Source organism: Octodon degus, unplaced genomic scaffold (assembly GCF_000260255.1).
Source record: "Octodon degus isolate 3935 unplaced genomic scaffold, OctDeg1.0 scaffold00069, whole genome shotgun sequence".
Taxonomy (NCBI): domain Eukaryota; kingdom Metazoa; phylum Chordata; class Mammalia; order Rodentia; family Octodontidae; genus Octodon; species Octodon degus.
In genome coordinates, this window is record NW_004524645.1 from 11,905,366 (window position 1) to 11,912,076 (window position 6,711).

General features: G+C 42.6%; 1 protein-coding gene across 1 annotated transcript in view; it reads left to right on the forward strand.

Moving 5' to 3' along the window:
• The first annotated feature begins 882 nt into the window (after window positions 1-882).
• Window positions 883-6,711, forward strand: part of Cdkl5 (cyclin dependent kinase like 5) — a 205,643-nt gene continuing 199,814 nt past the window's right edge. The window contains exon 1 of the mRNA XM_023719583.1: window positions 883-935. The gene's annotated coding sequence lies outside the window, so the exon portion shown is untranslated. The remainder of the gene's footprint in view (window positions 936-6,711) is intronic.

The window sequence follows — 6,711 nt, forward strand, 5'->3', positions numbered from 1 at the left end:
GCAGCAGCCGTTTGCATGCACTCAGTTGCTGTGTAAGGAATCCTCAGGCTGCTAGTTTTTTGCTCCTAAGTCACCCAAGGGATCGCAGGCTGCTGGATGAGTGTTTCTGAGACTGTGTGTGTGTGCGTGCATGTGCTTTGCAAGCGAAGCCCCAACAGTTAGGTAGCTGCAGCAATGGACTTCGATACCATTTTACCAACGACAGAGATAAAACCATCCTCCATCCTTTATTTGCAAGCAGTACACGGTTCACGCCTTAAACATGCTTTCTCGTTTTTCCCGGTCCTCGCCGCCCCCTCCCTCCACGCCACATGGGTCTCTCCAGAGGGAGGCTAGGATAGCTGCGATGCAGGCAGGATTCCCCCCCTTTTTTTCCGCAGTGACAGGCGGATTCCGGGGCCTCCTCGTTCCCCCTCCCCACCCCCGCAGCCACCCCCTTCTCAGTCACGATCTTTCCCTGCCCCTCCCCCCGCGTCAGCTCTCGGCCCGGCCCCGCCCCTTCCACCCTCCCAGCCCAGGTTGCTAGGGTCTGGCGGGGCAACCAAACCTGGTGTGCGAGGAGGCGCGGCGCGCGTGTGCGCGCACAGGCGCGCTTGTACCGGAGACCAGCATTCTTGGAGTTCGGGGATTCGAGAACGAGCGGCGCGGGCGGGGCGCGCGAGCCCGAGTGCATGGACGAGCGTTCTCTTAGCATTGGCTCCTACCGTAAGTGGGCGGGGCTGAGGCGGGACCGGGCGGGGCCGCAGGAGCTTTTCTATTGGTCTGAATGGGCAAGCCGGGGCGGTACAATTAGCAAATTAGGCTGCGCGTTCGCTCCTGCGAGAGGGCGGGGCCGGAGGTTTCGATTAGTTGTCGCTGCCGTTGGGGAAGGTAGAGCAGCGACGGCGGACTCTGGAGCTGAGGGGTCCCCGGCTGGAGGTGGGGGACTCGGCGGGGTGAGTAGCCGCGCCCGCCCGCAGGCCTTCTTCCCCTCACATCCGTCCTGTGTCCACCCAGCTGTTCCCGGGAGAGGGGACCCACCCGGTCCCCTCGGGCGAACAAGAGAGGGGCGGCGACGCCGGTCCCTCCTGAAAGGGGCGACGCGGCGAGGGCGTCCCAACCTGGAGCGGCCCCGCCACGGCCAGCCGGTGCGTCTTCACAAGGGGTTCCCTGGAGGCTGGGCTGTGTCAGGGTGTGAAGAGGTGGAGTGTGGAAGAGGGACGACGGGTCGAGGCCACTCCGTGGGGTTCCCCTCGGCGATGGGGCTGCGGCGTCCCCGCCCCGTCGCCCTCACGGCGCGACTCCCCGGAGCTTGCGGCGAGGGGAGTCCCTTTCTGCCGGCACTGAGGAGGGGCTGGAGCGCGGGAACCGCCGCCCGAGTTCCGAGTTTCGGGACAGCTCCGGACCCGCTGGGGGCTTCAAGTGGCAGCCCTGGCCCTTCTGACCTTGGCTGCCCGCAAGGGTGGGCGAGCGACTTGTCGCCCAGCGCCGCGGCTCCTGCAGCTTTCCCCGAACAAGTTTCGGGCGTTGCTGTGAAGTTCACGACTGGCATTGGTGAGGAGAAGCAGAAACTGGCCCCTTCTCAGGTTTTCATACCCTTTGGACCCTTACAGAAATCGAGTCCTGGGGGTCGAAACCGTCTTCCAGAACGAGCAGGTCCTTCTCGCATTGACACGTTTTGTGCCCACGTTGGGGTAAAAAATACCCTGAACATATTTCAGTGTAGAGGCAGCTCTTCCTTGAGGGTTTTGTTTTTTGCTTCACTTGAGTATTACAGCACAGATGCCTGAATAAGAAAAACCTGACCTTAGTATCTCTACAGAGACTGGACGGATGCTGTGATATTTAAGTTGTTGCAGATCAGTATTTTGTTAACAATTTATTTTAATTGGCTGAAATTCAAGCTGATTTTAGAAAGTATTGTTGACACAGAATAATTTCTTTCGTGCAAATCCTGAATTAGGTTTGGGTGTAATGGTTATTAGTTAATGTAAAAGATTACACAAATTAATTTGTCTGAGAGCGTTGGGCTGAAACAGGACCCATAAATATGTATAATACAGGATTAGCGTTTTAGGTACATCTGTTGGAACATTTCCACCTTGCTCGTTCTTGCTGTAGGGTTACAAAAAAGACATTTTAACTGATAGTGTTCGGAATTAGACGTGAATGGCATTTAGGTGTTTTTAATTCCTGTAAGCGTTTTAAAATAGGTTATTCATAAAATGTGAAGAGGCTATGTGTACTTGTCCCTGTGTGTTTTTGGTGTTGAAGGAAAGAGATAATCTTATATTTAACAACTCAATTAGGTTCATTAATAATACAATTTTAAAAGGTGTACCTCTATTTGAGCATATATTTCAGTACCTACCAAGCCCTTTTTTGTTTTGATTTATTTTTATTACAAGTACTATTTTAGGTTTGAGCATTTTTGGCGTTGACACTGGAGCCCGAGTAGAAGCCTGCAGCAGTATTACCAGTTTGACATCACCAGTGGGTGTTTCTGTTGACAAATGCAGAGAGGAGAACATTTGGGAAGGAAATCTTTTTTTAGGGGGGGATACTGGGGGGTGATGGGAGGAGTCAGATGAGAGAAGCTGTAGAACTGAAGCTGCCAGCCCTGTATGTTGAGCATTTCACAAGTACAAGGAAACCTAGTTAGGAGAAAAAAATTCCATTTGACTGTATTAAATAATAGAATTCCAAAAGAGGCAGATTAAATAAAGTTAACCATTCCAAGAGTGTTAAATAATCTGGCATTTCACAGTAGTTGGGCCTGGGGTGTCCTCAATTGGAAAGGGTATAAATCCCTTTGAATTGTCCTGCCCTTTTAGCATAATCAGTGCAATGGCTAATTTGATATATAGATAAATAGAAAACAGCTTAGTATCCTAATTAGCGTATTTCCTAAGCTGAATTTTTTGAGAACAAAATTTGTTTTATAAAAAAAAATAGAAATATTCTTTCTCCACAGAGCATTACTTTTTTTTCTGTTCAGTCTTAACAGTTTTATTCATGATTAGGGACTTGTGGTACGGATTTTTTTTTTTACTCTTTCATTGGGATTTATTTCTACTTATGTAAGTTTCTTACCTAAATCTGCCATTGTTTAAATTGTAGTGTTCTTGGGAGTTATTCACATCAGTGTGGCATCTACAGTGTTCCCTGGGGTTTTAAAAGGAAAGGTTCCCACTGAAAGAAATTGGAAATTGCAAGGCTATGTCACGTAGATGAGTAAGAGAAGATTGACTGATTGCAAGTCAGATGTATTCTGTTCCAAATATGCTACATGGGGGGGGGGGATAAGGCAGTTTCATTTAATAAGAACCAGACCTTATGTGTTTTTTTTATGTAGTGAATGTTGCACTATTCTTATATTACAACCCAAAATAGAGAGGTGGAGAAATTCCTTTAAGTAGCTGTTTTCCCCCTAGCCTTGTTTTACCACCATGGCCAAGAATCTATGAGAGACTCTCAACAATAGTTGCATTGTTCAAAATGACAGTGGCTTCTCTTCCAGAAAGTTAACCTTTCATTATGATTTACATTTCAGTGTACTTTGTAATAGAAAATTCAGCTATATCTGAGAAATTGGCTGGAAGGAATTTGTAAAGACATGGAAAGGAAAATTTGTTTTCTTGAGCACGTTGGTTAAAATTTTACCTTTTCTCTCCTTCCATTTTGAAAACTTTGGTGGTTATCTTCTTTACTCTAGATCTTAGTAGGTATGCTAATATAGTACTTTATTTTTTATGGGCAAGGAGATGACTTTTTCATGTAATAAATTTATGTTAAGTAATAATTTGCATTTAAGAACAAGTGAATCCACATGTAAGGGAAATTCTTTATGGAATTTTTATCTTTGGTTCAAAAATGTAAAAGATTAAAGTGTTAAGTTGCTTTCTGAGTAGAAAAGTCTGTTTACTCAGAATTAGGTAATCTTAGATGTTACAATTTTATGTTTATTAACTCTTGTTGCATAGGTCCTGCTTTACCTTGGTCTTAACCATCCAGCAGAAAAGTGTAAAAACGAAATATAAGAAGTAAAGCCATGGTGTTATGTTAAGCTGTAGGGGACTCAGGTCGACAATTTCTGACATTGCCAGTCATGTGGAAGACCCAATACTAGTATGGGCTACTGGACTCTTTAGAATATTTTGCTGAGTTTACACACCTATAATATTCAAATAACAGAACTTAACAAAAAAAGGGGATACAGATGAATGTCCATTTTGTATCTGTGTATTCAAATTGGTTAGAATAGATATATAGTTATATTCTCTTAATGAATAGATGGATTTGTTCTAATGGTGTTTGTAAATAGGATATCATGTCTGCATCTTGTACAGCAATTAACCACTAGGAAGAATGTATGCAATGTGTTAATTATTGAAACTGTCCTTCCAATTTGGTTTGAAACTGTCTCATTGCTATTTGTTTCTCAATAAAATTATGGAAAAAAACAATTTTGTGTTTATTTTTGGCAATATTAAATAATTTGGCAACACCAAATTCCTTGATAGAGGAGGAAACAGAATCTCAAAGGTATTTTATTATCTGATAGTGTTATGTCAGCTGCACCACATATTTATTTATTTATTTTTTTAAATATTTATTTATTTTTATTTATTACATTTATTTATTGTGTGTGTGTGTGGCCAGCTCAGCCCACCAGGGGGCGGGTCTGGCTGGCATGTGGTGCTGGGGATCGAACCGCGGTCCCTGTGCTTTGCCAAGCTTGTTTCAAGTAGGTACTTTAGACCACTGAGCCATCTCTCCAGCCCCTGCACCACATATTTAAACTTAGGAAAATGTTATCACTGAAAGGCTACATTTTAATTAGTCTGGGGATTAATTAGGTCTGGGGATGTATGTAGTTCTATGGAAGAGCACATGGTATGTATGTAGTTCTATGGAAGAGCACATGGTACTGGCTTTGATTACCTGCCTTAGGTCGGGGGCTTATATTTAAACTTTATCTGCCGGCTTTTCTACTTTACTTTTAATCTTAAGCTCAACATTAGGAACCTTTTGTTGGTGGTACAGCTTTATAAACTTGGATTTCAGTTTCTAATGGTTTTCAGAATGTTTCCTTTATATAGAGCAGTACTTGGATGACTGAATTACTCAAATATCTGGCCTCATTTGAGTTTGTACATTTCTTCATCCTAAGATGAAAATCTGGGTTTGGTTCTCTCAGTGGATGTAAAAGCTGAGAGGGAAAACCTTCTACCTGAGAAGACCCGTCCGTAATATTTAAACAACCATCTAGTAGTGCTGTATCAGCTGGACCATACAATTCAGACTTGGAAATTAACAAAAAATTATTAATTTTAAAAGACCTGGCCCATTCAGATCTTTGAAATTGATGGTGAGTGCTTTTTTAGTTTAAAGTGAAAAAAACCCAAAATTTCAAAACAAATAGGAGTGTAACAATGATTAATAAATTGCATATTGTTGTCTTTAAATTAGTTACTTAGTATGTAATACTGGCTGATAGGTTTTTGACTGGAGCCACAGCAGAGAAACAAGCAGAAGGAAAAAGGGAAAGGGACTTTATTATAATGGGAAAGGGGCTTCATTATCTTGGAGGACACGGAGAGAATTTGGGAAGATGAGGAATTCTCTGGATTGGAACAAAGGGAGGCTGAGGCTTTTATGGCCTTTTGCCGGGGGTGGGGTTTGAGGGGGATGTTTAGATAAGGGAGCTGATTGGGGCCTTCCCTGAGGTGGTGGGAAAGGTAAAAGGAAATGTCACCCTGGGCTGAGTTGGAGAAGAAGGGGGGGGGAGTGATCTCTGGGAAGATAAGCTGTTGTTTTAAGGGCTTCAGCCATATTGGATGATCACCATACTAATTCAGCAATTCATACTAGGGCCATAACCTATCACTGACATTTAATTGTCCAATCAATATTACCACAAACCTTTCTTTTCAATGAATTAAGAGAAATTAGTAGTATAACTGTCTTTATCTAATTGAATCAATCTATTTATCTATTTTTTTCTTTTACATTTCTTCTTTTCTCCATTTCCCTATTCCAGTTTCTCTGTCCTTTTGAAGTTTCTTAGCATTTTGCAATATTTATTGTAATTTTAGAGGTTACTTGCTTTTTCAGCTTCTCACACTAGGGAGACAATAAGATGTTTACACATGTGTCTTTGGTTTATTTCACTTATGAATATGGTCTCTAGTTGTATCGATTTCTTTGTAAAAGTCTCCAGTTTAACCTTTATGGCTGACATTGTATAAAAAGACCACAGCTTTTTTATCTGTTCCTCAGTTGATAGACATTTGGGTTGTTTCCAAGATCGAGATATTACAAATTGTGCTGCTATAGACATGGGTACATATATATTGCTGTGGCACAATGTTTTTAATTCTTCTGGGCAGCTACCCCTAGGGCAATAGCTGGCTTGGATGGGACCTTCAATCCTAGTTTTTTGAGGAAACTACACACTGATTAATGGTTGCACTAGTCTACACTCTAACCCAACAGTGCAAAAGTGTTCCTTTTCTGCACAGCCCTTGCAGAATTTGTTATTGGTTGATTTTTTGATAGTAGACATTCTTTCTGGAGTGAGATGGAATCTCAGTTTTGTTTTGGCTTGCATAACTCAAATGAACAGTGATGTTTAACATTTTCTCATATTTTTTTTCTCTTTGTATTTCTTCAGATGCCAATTTTTAGATTGAGTCTTTAGATTTGAGCGGTCTGATTTTTTTTTTTTTT